The following is a 14,860-nucleotide window of genomic DNA, read 5'->3' on the forward strand; positions in this document are numbered from 1 at the left end:
TGTACCCATTATTCATGCAGAAAGAGACCCCAAGTTAAATCTGTCGTAGGGGCTTCTCATGAGTAATTTTATGGATACACAAGACACAACTGTTGAAGAAAGCAACTTCAATGTGCCCGTTTATTTTTGTTCCTTGGAGGACAAGTATGGAGAGAGGAGAACGGAATGGTATGGTAATGAGCTTCTCTGTATGTACACCGAGCGACAAAAGTTTGTGGGACATGGGGTACGCTGTGAGTGCTAAATTCTGCTCTCTTTGTGGGTGACACTTGTGACCTAGTAGAGCATTTAATTGGAGGCTATGTTGCCATACAAAACTGCAGTTTATCTGTCTTGAAAATTTTGCGTCCCACACACTTTTGCTGGAGGGTGTACATTTAGTAATTCAGTACAAAAAGGATCATGGGAAGATGGAAGCCCGCTATCAGTGCATGGTTGTACAGTTTCTGAAGCTGTCTTTTCGATAAGGGAGCTTGTCCTTGTCAGGACAGCAACCCCGCTGAGGTAAGTAAGGAAGAAAAAAAAATGGGAGAGAGCACAGGAGCTTATAGCAAAGAAAAAAAGGTTGTCAACCTGCTCTCCAGCGAAGCCGAATGGGAGGAGGCCGTCAGAAGCACGGCATTCCAAAGGCAGGCTATCCAGAGGGCCCAGGAAAGGGCGGAGCGTCACGGCGTTCTGTCCTCTACATGGGCACGGCCAGCGGTTACAATGGCCCCCCGTTAGGGGGTCAACTCCTCAGGATCCAATAAATTTCGTTGTCTCTCTGTCAACACCTGATCACGATGCCATAGCTCGCGTGCAGCACAGATAAAGCTGCTCTATGCGGCTGAACAAACTTCCCGACCAATGCGCTCTGTTTTGGAAGTCTCGTATGTACGTGTTGGTCTGATGCTGTGTGCGCAAAAGGAGGGAACGCATGACTTCGCTGGGAGATTCAAGGCAATGGGGATAAGTTATCCTGATTATCCTTCCTTCTGCAGAAAAGTTTTCTCCAACGTCACCTGTCGCAATTAGAGCAACGCATGTTGCTGCTATCTTGGCGAAGACCTTTGTAAGCTTGAGAAAAATTGTTTTGCCGCGCCATCGATAGGTGGCGCCATTTTTCACGAAAGCTGAATTTTCCTCTCGTTCAGATAAAAAAAGAAGTCTGCCATTCTAAGTGCCAGGTAATTTTCAATGCTTCTGGTTTCCTAGAGTGACGATTTTAGCATCCAGTAATCATGTGTTTTTGTAAACTTGTGCAGTAACTCGACCGATAAATGCATCAAAACAATGTACTCTGCGAAACTGACACGTTCTTCACTAAGCCTAATTGTCAATAATGGTGCATTGGAATATTTTTCTTGATCGTACACTTATTGAAAAGTGGGCAGATATTCAGGGACAACAACAGCTGTACTCCGCCGTTTCCACCGTGAAAGAAAGGACAACAAAATCGGCAAAAAAAAAAAAAAGGTTTGTACATGCAGTGAAGTGAACTTTACAGGAACAGACCACAGGTGGTGTTCTTTTAAGTGAGGCGCACGTGATGCTCCTCTGCACAATTTGAGAAGGGCTATACTCTGCGCCACTTGTTTCGGCCGTTTCATCCCAAATACCCGGTGCTAAAATATTCTAGTACACTTTACCGGTGGTGTGATCGCAAAAGATGTTGAGTCAGATGTGTCCCACTTTTCTTTTTTTCAGTAAAGTACTAGCTTGATTTTGATGAATTTGTTTTATGCTATTTCTTTGTACTTTATATAAGTATACACAAAAGCCGGGTTTTAACCTACAAGGGGTTACTTTAGCAGCAGCCAACATCGTCTCACTGTTGGGGCCTAGCGAAATGATCCTCCCGAGGTAGATTTCGCTAGGCTCGGAACATTTTAATTTCCCGCTGAACTTCTATTGCGGTTTAAGGGCTTGTCTAGAATTTCATTTGTAAGACACGACTGCTACTCTGAGTGTGAGAAAAAGAGAAGGAAAAAAAAAATCCCCGCTCTTGTGGCAGCAGTTCTTCAGCCAAGCGAGTTGTGAAATGCATCTGAAATGTCGCACACAACTATGCACACAACATTAGTCACGAGCGCAGGTGGTTTACTTATAGTGACGCCGCTTGTCGGCCAGAAAGTTAACCAATAAATTGCATATTTTCCCCCTTGTGTTACATGGGCTCGCTACTTCGAAGAAGCAAGTAGTGTGCTCTTACTTTTGCACTTTACTTATTTGCATATGATATGGCGGCCACAGAACTCTTTGAACTTCCTTGATAGCACTTCTCCTCATTCTCGCCGTCGTAACTCGCGCGTAAAAGCGAATCACAGCGAAAACTGTAGCGATGTGTGGTTTGTTTTTTGTCGACGCTCCTAGGTGACTCGTCGGCTCGCTAACCTCCAAAAAGCTGTCCGTTTTCTTGTGCTAGTTTTGGGCTTCGGAAGGGAGTTTCGCGACTGATATGATTGACGTACTATGACATGAAGCCTCCGAATGTACAGTTAATACGTAGCCTCCAAGACAGTCGTCAACTTCAGAATTTTTCTTCAGCACTCGCAATGGGCTAACGAAGAATATCTCTTGAGCCAGCGTTTCCTTGTCGATACATTGACTTTCGAGACATCTTTTGGGTGACACGTTGCGCACTTGAAGCTTTCAACCTGTTTCTCATGTTCGACATCGACATTTCGAGCACGCACTCTGAGTCGACCTTCTCGGAGGCCTCAATTTGTCCCGAAGCCGTGACGCCAGGCGCCCGCAGATGGCAGCACCGCTTCGACTCCTCCCAAAAAAAAGCAGAGATTCACGACGGGCGTCCGGCCGTCGCCAAGCAAGTGCAGTGCCTGCACCCCGCGTGTGCACCACCGCGCTCCGGCGCTTCTCTATTTTTTGTCGCCTCTGCACAGCGAAGTCGTGCCGTGTTTTCTCTCCTCGTGTCACGGACCGCTCAGTTGTCGTCACTTCAGTTCCGATTGCCACCGACAGCATGACGCGAGTGCTCGCGAACACTGAGCGCATAAACGGGTGCAACCGCAGCCGAAGTCGGCAACACCAAAGCCCGGGCTGCAGCGACCGCACTTCGTAACAGCTGAGCCGTTGCATCTGATCCGATCCCGTTGATCCCGCCTGGCATCTCTGAGGTAGCAAGAGAAAGGATCCTCATCAACGGTACGTACGGTTTGCATGCTTTGCGGTCCGCGATTATTCGCTTTCTCGGCTATCCTTTGCAAAAAAAAAAAAAAAACCGTAAACTGTCGACTGATCCCCGGCCAGCACTTTCTTCTCTTTCTCTTTTCCCTCTCCATCCTCCGCACCAGCGATAAGGATCGATGCTTGACAAGCCTGCGCAAAGTAACTCGCAGCAATCGCATTGGCTAATCGCATATTGCGGAAACTAGATTTGCGCGCCTCGTGGGATGGGGTGGAGACGTCATCGAATTTCGGTTTGCACGGCTGCGAGAAACCTGCGCGCGCTAAATGGACCGTATCGCTCCGGTGTCAAAGCAAGCCACTCGGCGGCTGTCACTTGCGGTGTACCTGCCGTGCATGCGGTGTGTTTGACAGAGCTCGCTGTCGCGTGAGGTTCTTACATTAGGAAGAGCCGTTATGCATGACTTGCGCATTTCTCGTTAGCGCGGATGTCACTGCGTTTTGAGAGTTTAAAAATTGCAGGGACATCCTATAGCTATCTAAACAAGAACAGGCCACGCAGAACGGGTCTTTCGAATGCAAGAACCGTGCGCGACACCCAGAGCTGAGACATGCAGCATCGCGAACATGCATCGAAACTCGAATGCGATAATTAGAGCGTGCACCGTCGAAATGCTGATGCCGCTATGAAGGATCGTTGTGAACAAAGGTGCGATCTTTCTTGCGCCGTGACAGCTCTCTAAATCAATTAACGATAGTGCTGTCATGAACCATCTTGCACGTTGCAGCCTGTCAACTTATTCACGCTGTCTGCAGCGAAAGTAGTTTATCGTGGAAAGCACATCAAGAAACGAACTGCCAAATTAATGTGCTTTGTGCAGCAAAGGTTCAGCAAAGGTATACACACCTGTGAAGCACAAGCATCGTGACCATATGCAAAACAGAAAATATTGCAGTTCTGTGTATTTATATATGCACAACCATATGCACAAACCAATTTTACGAGTGCACTGGAAACTTTAAAGCGCCAAGTTTAAGCTAAATGCCTCACACGTGGATTCACACGTGGAGGGGTAATTCTAAGTCACTGCGGGGTTCCTGGTCTGTCTACTTGTATATATTTTTTTCCCGTTTTTCTACGGCTCAAAGGGATTCGTCATGATCAGTGGTTTATCCAGCATATTGATTTTTGTTTCTTGCGGGGGGGGGGGGGGGCAGGTTAGAGGGGTGTTAGGGGGTGTATGAATGCTTGATTACGATGTAATAAAATGCGCCCGTGCGAATGGGATAACAACTACATTGCGCTCGGTCTGGTCGTTTCAAGCAAGCATATAATCGCATCGGTTTTCGCTCGAGCTAGACGCTGCGATGATACGTACGCCATCCAATGTCTGACGGTGTACGTATGCGATATCTGATTCGTCAGTGATTTCTTACGTAACTGTTACGTCATTGCCATCATATATGCATGCATACGCCGAAGTTCTTTCTGATATTGATTCTTCTGAAACATTCCGAAGGTGAGAAGAATATGTGCTAAGTGAATTCCGCACATACATATACGTTTCTGGAGTTAAACTTCTACATATGTGCGTGCCCATCGATCACCTTGCAATCATGGATTCGTACATTTATTCGATGATTCTTAATTCGGGTGTTTTAATGGTAAAACAAAAATGAAATGCTTACTTGATTCCTAATACGTAATTACGTCGTAAAAGCCAGTGAAAGAATTTCATGCTCTCGGAATCATACATACATACATACATGCATACATACATACATACATACATACATACATACATACATACATACATACATACATACATACATACATACATACATACATACATACATACATAAATACATACATACATACATAGTTACAAGCGGCCTTGTTTTCATGGGGGCGACATGAAACCGGAGTACCCAACTATGGCATACCTCATAGTAGTCATACCGGGATTTTGGCATGTGAAGCACTTGTCGTTAGTGTTTTACCACACACACACGCATCTGGTGACTCGTACGTGTGATTTGCACAACGAGCGGGTGGTTTAGATGCCCACACATTACAAATCGCTCAGGCATGATTGATCAGCATCAGCCACAGCATCAACAATAGGTGCAGCCGCGTAGGTGCGACAGTCGTTGTGTCACCTGATAATTACCACAGCTTAATTGCTGGTATATTAATTGTCGTCACATCCCCGCCCAACGTGACAATATATCATCGAGCGACAACGGACGTATTATTAACTGTTCAAATAAGTCGCGTTGTCTAATTCGACGACCTAAACTTACTGAAACGGTCCGTCCATAACCCGAATCACGTGATTGCTGCAATTAACGAACGCCAATGATGAGCTTGCCGAAGATGCTTTGGGCCGAGGTAAGCACGCCAGCCTAAATCATGTCGACATTACGTGTACTGGCGGTAAACAAGAACGAAATACCGCGTTATTTTTCTTAAATGGCCCCTACACTACCCAGAGGTCCAAATTCAGTTGCGGTGTTGTAGTTGTGCACGAGCCTACAACGAACACGTAGCCGTGAGAATTTTTCGAAAAGGTGCCGTAATAGCGGAGTTGCACGCGTTTGATGACGCAAAGGAGGCCCTCGCACGTTTCGCTCTTTCCCTCGCTATGCTCCATTCGTCGGCTCGTCTCTCCTCCTTGCCGAGTGCTCCTCCTCACCGGACGAGAAGGAAGAGCGGCGAGCGCACGTTCCTGCGAGCGGACCAACAGGTATTGTGGATGACGAGCAGACGAAAGTGTTGACGTCACGGCGAACACACACGGGCTGAGGATTGCCGAACGGCCCGGAAAGAAGAAGGCATTTTTTCTTGGAGTTTATGGGGCTCCCGCGACTCGCAGCGTTGCCGCGTTTGGCACTGCTGATCGTGACAGCATTCTCAACTCGATGCGCGCGCGTTTACTTGAAATGCGAAAAAAAAAAAAAAATCGGAGGTGGTTTAGGGGCCCTTTAACCCCAAACTATGTCGTGTTTTATTTGCCCATGACTGTACACGATTATTTCGGCAAGCCTGTTTAACAACACTGTCCGCAGCCGCGCGCGGCATATGGCAACAACGCCTGTTTGCTTCATATTAGCTTCAGTTACGAACTGTAACTTAATTCATACACACACACACACACGCACGCACACACACAACGGAAATGAATGAACGAGGAACAGAAGAGCGCCAACATGCAACTGAATTTACTTCAAAGGAACACCTATAATTATTGGGGTTTTACGTCCCAGAACCTTAATATGATTATGAGAGTCGCCGTAGTGGAGGGTTCCGGAATTTTCGACCGCCTAGTTTTTATTTTTTTCCATCTTAAATATCAAACGTGAAAGAGAGTTGTCGTAATTCGCGTGATCGTGGCACCTAAATCTAAGCACACCGGTCTCCAGCGTTGTACCTCCAGCGAGGTGCGGCCGCCGCGGCCGAGATTCGATCCCGCGACCGTCGGGATTAGCAGTCAAGCACCGTAACCACTAGACCACCGCGTCGGGTTGACATCACCTATACCGAATACAAGTTCTGTGACCTAGGGCGTGAAACGCGAGTACCGTCAAGGTTTTGTTTCAAATAGTCAGCTCACTCAGGGATTTATACCCCACCCCCCCAGGAGGATCGCGACACCCCCCAGAAGTCAAACCTCGCCAACCTCCACCCCCCCGTTCCCCCTCACATACACACGTTCTGGTTACCCCCGACCCCACGTCGAAATTCTGGACAAACCCCCTCCTGAACTTCATCCTGACCATGTTTCCATACATTGCTGACCGAATTAATTTTTTTTTTAATTTTTAAGTGCGGAGCACTTTAGGGGCCCGGGCTGTCGCGCGCTGTCATCGCTTGGCGTAACGCAAAAGAGGAAGAAAGCGAGAAATAGGAAGAGAGAAAAAGGAAAACAAAATAGGAAGAAAAATAGAAATACATAGAAATAAGGGGAGAAAAAAGGACAGAAAAAAACTGGAAAAGAGAAAAAGAACGAACGAGAGGAGGAAAGAAAGAGAAAACCGAAGAGAAACAAAGAAGGCTGCCCAGCTCCGCACTTCAGGCACCCCTAGTGCAAAGCTGCCTTATTATTTTTTATTTATTTTTTTTTGTCCATCAGCCTGCGCGACGGGGCGTGAGTGGGCAAGTTTTGTAAAGCATATATATGCGCTGACGTTTACTCAAACTAGACAAAAACTTGAGATGAAAAGATCGCGAAAGACAAGAGGACCGGTAAAAGGACGGCACAAACAACAGCGCGGACAACTAAAAACAACGTTGCGCTCTCCTCGCTTACCGGTGCCTATAGCAGCAGCCGTTAATTATCAAACTGTCGTTTAGCCCGAAGGCGCCGCGAAGCGTTTGTACCGTTTAATTCCCGTTTAATATTCGAACAGCGCTCTGTCGAAGCCTTGCGTGCGCTGTGCAGGAAAGCCGTACGTGCCTGGGTCATTATTAATGTGTCATCGATTCTGCGAGAGAAAAAAAAATGCTTTGCGTGAGATTATCCCCTCATTAACTTCCGGCGTGCATCGTGAGCTTCGCTATGCGATCTGTAAACAATATAACGCGAAGTCGACAGAGTTCCTTACTTTTTTCATTAACACGGAGATAGCTAGGTTTACAGCTGGTTCCGTTAAAGTCTGATCGAGAATTCGATCGTTGTGTTAACTGGTAAAACGCACGGATCTACATGGTTCGTTTAGTTATGGAAATTTAAAAAAAGAATGATTACAACAGGAGTCTCAAACATGCGGCCCGGTTCACACATGGCTGTCTTCGTCCCATATTTTTTTTCCCTAATAAGCGTCTCTGCATGAGCTGCAGAGACGTGACTGGTCTCAGTCGTTTCTTTCGTAAGCCACCCCATCCCATGTGGTCACCATGTGTTGAAACGTAACGGTGCAACAAAAACTCCATATTTGAGAATCGGCTTCGAGGACTTCAGTCATTCTCGAGATCAGTATATATATATATATATATATATATATATATATATATATATATATATATATATATATATATATATATATATATATATATATATATATCGAAAACTGACGTCAAGTCTTCTTCAGAAATTACCAGTCATATCCCATACCATATTTGTGATAGGGGAAAGGCCTTCTTTCACATGTCAACGTTAGCTGACATTTTGTTTGAAATCCCGCCGCCGCCACCCTAACCTTCTCCAATGTCCCGGCCCTTGCGGGAGACTAAATTTCGTGGCGGCGGCCCGCTGGCTGAGGTGCGCTTGACACCGCTGTTCTAGAGGTTTACGAATTCGTCGAAAAGGAAGATAAATTGAAACAGCTGAAATCTGTGTGATAACACAAGCGGCTGCGCTTTGCTGTTTGAAGCCCGAGATGGCCATAAGGACGAGAACATGCGGGAAGCATACGCATTAGGATGAGGCGTGTGTTTGGCTCAAGATGAAGCTCCGGATACACTACCCAGTACATTTTAAGGTAATGACGGGACGTTCATACAGCGAGACTACCTATACAAGGGCTCCAGGTTTCAGAAGACCTGCGATCCAAAATTGATCGAGGGATTAACTGGTCAACGGTTTAGATAAGTAAATGATCGTTCATACTTGCGACTAGCGCCGGTCGTGCGGCCAAGTTAGTCGCAAAGCGACTGGCTGGTAACGGTCGCGAATGGGAGATTTACTCGTTAAGCGTCTGCCGTGGCTCAGTGGCTCACTGCTCGATTTTAGGGGCGAAGCACCTTAAGGCCGAGGCTTGTCCGTCCGTTTGGCGTCCGTGCGCACGGCGCAGCACCGTGTGAAATCGAAACATCAGATTTAACAATAGAGGAACGTCAATCATAATTGTGACGAAGCAATATGAAACACTTACAAGCACAAACCCTTTATACTAGTCGGCGACTTCAACGCACACATTATGGACTTTAGGACCTAGCTTTGTCGTCGACTCTTTATGTCACTCATTTACATTCAATGGGGCAACGCTCTGGTAACGTACGGTTATTCACCCACACGATATCCAGAGCTTCGCCCACTCGTCATGATTCACTTCCTGGAGTTGCGTGAATTTCTTCATAGGCGCGACTGCAGTCGCACACCTCTGAACCAATCAGATGCCCAGGGACAGGACGTCAGCGTAATTTGCGGGGCACCCCGCCACGGTGGTCTAGTGGTTATGGCGCTCGACTGCTGACCCGAAGGTCGTGGGATCGAATCCCGGCCGCGGCGGCCGCATTTTCGATGGAGGCGAAAATGTTTGAGGCCCGTGTACTTAGATTTAGGTGCACTCAGGCGGTCGAAATCTCCGGAGCCCTCCACTACGGCGTCTCTCATAATCATATCGTGGTTTTAGGACGTTAGACCCCATATATTATTATTATTTTGCGGGGCAATCGCGACGCGAGCCATATGCAAACAGACGGGTGTAAGTCGTACGGGTATAGGAGGGGTATCGGTCGCCTTGAGTCGCTTTTTGGTCGCCAGCCGCAATTGGTCGCACGACCGATGCCAGTCGCAGACGTGAATGAGCCTTTAGAGTATATTTAGAAAGAAAGGGAAGGGCAGGCAGGGGAGGCGCAAGAACCCCTTACAGGGATGGGGGGGGGGGGGGTCGAAATCCTTGAAGAAGAAAAACAAATGCTCGTTTACACTTGTAGATGTACCGGTGCACGCTAGTGGGCCCTCTGTGGTAAGGGAGTGAGTGAAGAGCGGTGTGCGCAAAACCCGCACACGTACTGCCTTAGCTAACACGTAGTGCACTGAGTCATTTCCTGGTAACCGACCGTGCGACCCCTCTCTGATCCTAGCATGATCTGCCCGGGTGCTCGGGTGGCTTATTAATCCTCGCGTGGTGGTGTGGGCGGCGTCGTTGCCGGGTATGGAGAAGTGCTCTAGTGCTCGTAAGGCTTGGATCGGTCGTGGGTGTCGGTTGATGTCTATACAGTACATGCTGTACGGGAGCCGAGGCCCGACCTTTCGTAAAATTGTGTACTGCTGCTTCAGAATAGCTAGTAATGGAATGACAATAAGTGGAGGTTACTGCCCTGAGCGATAGCGCCGCTTTTTCCGCAGTTTCAGTGCGGAATTGATGCGGTTCGGATTGAACCACTGGCGCGCATTTCACCTGCTGAGTCCACCGCTGCGAGCGACATAGAATGTCGTTATGTGTGTTCTGCTGCGCCGACAGAGATAATTCAGGAGCCCTTGCCATATCGGGAAAATGGGGGCAAGCGAAGCATATCGTGTGCGTGCATGACGCACACGTTTCTTCCTTCCATCCTTCCTTAATTGCTTCCTTCCTTTCTCTCTTTCTTCCTTCCTTCCTTTCTTTCTTTTCTTTCTTTCTTCCTTTCTCTCTTTCTTTCATTCCTTTCTTTCTTCCTCTCTCTCTTTCTTTCATTATTTCCTTTCTTTCTTTCTTTCTTTCTTTCTTTCTTTCTTTCTTTCTTCTTTGTCATTGCGCAGTGCTTCCTCCTAACTTTTTCCTTCCTCCATGCCAAGAAATTGACCTTCATCCACGTGCCTGGCAGCGCAGAACTTCTCTCGCTACGAGCAACAACGACGGTCATGCGCTCACATCCAGGCAACAATGAAATGTGGCAACGTGAACCGACAAGTCACCTTGATAAACGATCAGATTGCCGTATCAGAAACGGCTGATCCTTCACAAGCCCACGATCGAGAGAGCGTCAGTCACTGGAAAACGGCGCGTGCAAATACGCCTGCGACCGGCGCACCTTCGAGAGTCGCATTTGTGTATACTCCCGCATTTCTGTACACTCGCCGGCGTCGGGTTTTTCGCGAAAAATGCCGCGGCCTCCACTGAAATCTGTAACTTGTAAAAGCCTAATTCTCTTGAAATGGCAGGCTCTCCGGTAATCGAGTGAGTATGTAAGCATGAAGTGGCTTCCGGCAAAGCAGATTGGTTGGAGATGACACTATAGCCGCAATCTTAAATGGACACTAAAGAGCAAAACGATTTTTCTCGCATTAGTAAAGTGCTCTTCCACGATACCAAAAACACCACGCTTGCTGCGAGAAGACGCTTAATAAGCGAGAAAACGCGCAAAAAGAAAATACAGGTGGCGACGCCACCTTGGAATTCCCGCACCATTTGCCGTGACGTCACATATTTTTGACGGCGCCTGCTTGAACCTACGTAGTTCCTAATCGGTTAAATCGAAGTACATTGTCCTCTGAGGGGGCCAGAGACTTGATATAACTAGTTTGTGGAAATTTCGTCGAGCCAGTGGCACCAAAATACGTTAAATGCTCTTTGAAATCTTTTACGTCAGGAATTACAAAGTTCAGCGCGAAATTTAAGAACGAAACTTTGAACTTGGTTTTCTCCGCTAATAATAAACCTATGGTGGTGAAATAAACTACACAAGAGTTCTCCGAGCACACTTTATCAATCTAAGCCAATTCGTTGTTTCTCTTTAGTGTCCCTTTAATTTGCAACCACGACGCGACGCAGGCCTGGAAGCGTACTGAGCCGGAAAGAACCAGTTTTCAACTGAACCGCGTTGCAAGTCTCGTCTGTGCCAAACATAATCCGCGCCGCACGCTGCCGCCATGGTCACGCAGCGTGGCGCCATCTGTCGAAGGAAGCGGCGCAGAACCCTCGCCGCGATACACACGAATCGCTGGCGTTGAAGAGAGCACAGACAACCCTGTCTCAGCACCAAAGTATGGCAATCAAGTTCAGTAATGTTGACAGTTGGGCGAGTTGGTGATAGTTCATGTTAATGTGCGACGCAGCGTACTGAGACAAGGCACAAAGAAAAACGAAACGATTGTCCTGTCGGTTGTCCTGTCGTTTTCGTTCCTTTTGTGCCTTGCCTCAGTGCGCTGCTTCACACGTTAACATGACAATCAAGTGTACGGTGTCCTGTATCTTCCTTTGAAACGCAACTATTAGAAATGACAAATAAAACTTACTAGAAGTTACAATTTCGGTGATATTGTGAACAAACATTAATAAGAACTCGGCAGCAATATTTCTTGTAACTTTTATGAGCAGTAAGTAGAGTATGTAATGCGGTCCTGTAGGAACGGTTGTTGGCCAGAAACCGCATTTTCTCAGACTTCTGATTGGTTGCCCAGATATTCTTGTTTGAGTGCCCGGATAACGGCTCTGGCTATTGACTCAAGGTCACTTGAAGGTCGGCGCCAACGGGAGCTAAAAGCGTTTCACGCTTAAAATTTACCCGGAATCTCTCACTATGCTGCGTGCGTCGTAATCATATCGTGTGTTTCACATCTGTGTACGCGTTCCGTTCCTTGCCGGTTGTCACTCGGTCGTTGGCTTGTGCTGTGCGCTAGATGCTGAAATGGAAAACAGTCTGCGAAAATTGGGGTGTAAAGATGTTTTGCTTCACTAAATAGCCCTTTCGTTTGAGTAAGGGTTACTGTTTTACCTAAAACACCCTTGAGGAGCTAAGGGTGTTATGTTAGCTGGGACACAGACGCTACCTGGTACGTTAGCTGGGAGATCCTATAGCATATGATAAGAAACAAAAATTTTGACACAAATATCTTAAATATGTTGCAACGTCGGCAGCCGGTTGTACAACCTCCGTTCTCGTTTGCTCAGCGGTTTTTGCTGGAGACGCAAGCAGATTTCGGGCGTAATGTGCGCTGCGTACAGGAAAGTGAGTCGGAAGTGGAAGTGTACGCCGGGGTCTCGTTGCTCACCCCGGACCTCGTGTTTCCCTCGCCTGTAACTGCTAATTACACGATAGCTCTAATCAGTTAAGTCAGGCCAATTAATTCTGCTCTCATCGGTTTCTCCTTGGGAAATAATGTGGATTTCGGGCTGTAAAAGTCATAAATTAGAAGTAGCCATCTTCAGAACAGAGCCGCTAATAATTAGAAAGTTAACAAAACGTCGGTAATTAGGCGCAAAATTGTGCAAATTACTCTGTACCGTGAGGTCGCCGACCTGGATACTCGTATAGCAACAATACTGTCACGGTGACTTATACGTTACGGTTTCCAGGTTTGGCTACTTTTCGTCAGTTTGGCTACTTTTTCAGGCCGGTGGCGGCACAAAAAATTACTTGGCTCCTTCCTTGGCTCCTTTCTTGTTCCCTCTTCTTTAAATCAAACTGTCAAGATCTAGTAAGCGTCGCAGCCGCTGCCGTTCGAGTATGCGGTGTCAAAACAGGGCGGCCAAGGCGCCTTTCCAGCTCCCGAAATTTAATCTGGCACTTGCGTTACGCTAGGGGTTTCAAAACACGTGGCCCGCGTACCTCTCGCAAGCGGCCCGGCCCGCACACGGCCGTCTTTGTTCCTCATAAAAAAAAAATAAATAAATATGTCCATGAGCTACACCGACCTGACTGGTCTCAAGCATATTTTTTTTTTTTTTTGAGGCACCCCATGCGGTCACGATGCGGTAAAACAACCGTGCAATAAAAACTCAGAACTGGCGTCCAGATTTCAGACATTCTGGATATCAGTATGGATATGTTTATCGAATCCTGGCGTGAAATACCCTTCGTAAATGACCCGCATGTGAGATATGGGAAAGGCCTTTCAAATGGCATCGTTAGCTGACACTTGCTTCAATCTTACTCACTATCGCTGCCCTTGGAGGAGACTAAATTTCGCTGCAGCGGCCCACTGTATAGCTGCGGTGAGTTTCAGACCCCTGCATACATTACGCAAAAGCAAAGACTTTTGGATACGTGGAACGGGCTCGGGGGAAAGATTTTGCACAGGGCCTCAATTCGCAGGCAATCTATATTGCTCAACGCGACTTTTAAACCGTAATTGGATGTGAACGGATAACCAAAAGCGCCCCGCAACCAGTGCGCTATGCATTCACTGGCATTAAAAATTAGATACCCGACGCTTGGCTTGCGTCATTTTTTATTACTAGGTACCGCATTTACTCGAATGTAACGCGAGTTTTTTTTTTTTTCCAGATTTTTGCTACCTAAAGTCGACCCTCGCGTTACAAACGAATACCGAAATAATTATTTTTAGGGGCGAAGCTCCTTAAGGCGGCACCCGTTCGTCCCTCGTAGTCGTAGTCGTAGTAGTCGTAGTGCGTAACCAGTCTTACGCTTTGACCTCCAAGGTGGTGCCGGTGGGAGATTTTTCCTGAGACGTTGTTGAACAATAAAAAATTCGCAGCGTGCGCGTTAACTAAAAGCCGAATTCTTCTGTCTCTCATTCCCCATTAGCAGCCATTGGCATGTTCCAGTAGGAAACGTGAGTAGAAGTAGAAGTGTAAGTGTTAGCTAAAAAGCCGACTTCTTCTGTCTCTCATTCCCATTAGCAGCCATTGTTTTACCTCCAAGGTAGTGCCTGGTGAGATTTTCTCCTGTGCGTGATTAAACAATAAAAATGTGTTCAAAACGCCGTTGATTGATGAAATAAACCAACGAAAAGACGCCAGATGTTTCTAAAAGCAAAACGAAAAGACGCCAGCTGCTTAACGAAAGACGCCAGATGTTTTCTAAAGCATTGGTTTTCTAAACAATGAAAATTCACAGCGTACATGTAAATTAAAGTGAGCTGCAAGTCGTCATAACTCTCATCGAACCTTTAGTATAAACGCGCCCGATCTCACGTCGGTGATGATGTACTGGGCAGAATGCCACGGAAGATTCACGGTTTACCGATGAACCTCCGCAGCTTCGCCCACTCATCATCATTCACTCCGTGGATATGCTGTGATTTTTCTTCCTGGAAGCAATCAAAAGTCACTCCTCGCTTACAAT

At 46.9% G+C, this 14,860-nt stretch overlaps 1 long non-coding RNA gene across 1 annotated transcript in view; it reads left to right on the forward strand.

Annotated features, from left to right (window-relative positions):
- The first annotated feature begins 2,613 nt into the window (after positions 1–2,613).
- Positions 2,614–14,860, forward strand: part of LOC119401208 (uncharacterized) — a 174,503-nt gene continuing 162,256 nt past the window's right edge. Inside the window, exon 1 of the long non-coding RNA XR_005185388.2 lies at positions 2,614–3,144. This is a non-coding gene — a long non-coding RNA (uncharacterized LOC119401208). The remainder of the gene's footprint in view (positions 3,145–14,860) is intronic.

The sequence above is a fragment of the Rhipicephalus sanguineus genome, chromosome 8, assembly GCF_013339695.2.
Source record: "Rhipicephalus sanguineus isolate Rsan-2018 chromosome 8, BIME_Rsan_1.4, whole genome shotgun sequence".
Lineage (NCBI taxonomy): Eukaryota > Metazoa > Arthropoda > Arachnida > Ixodida > Ixodidae > Rhipicephalus > Rhipicephalus sanguineus.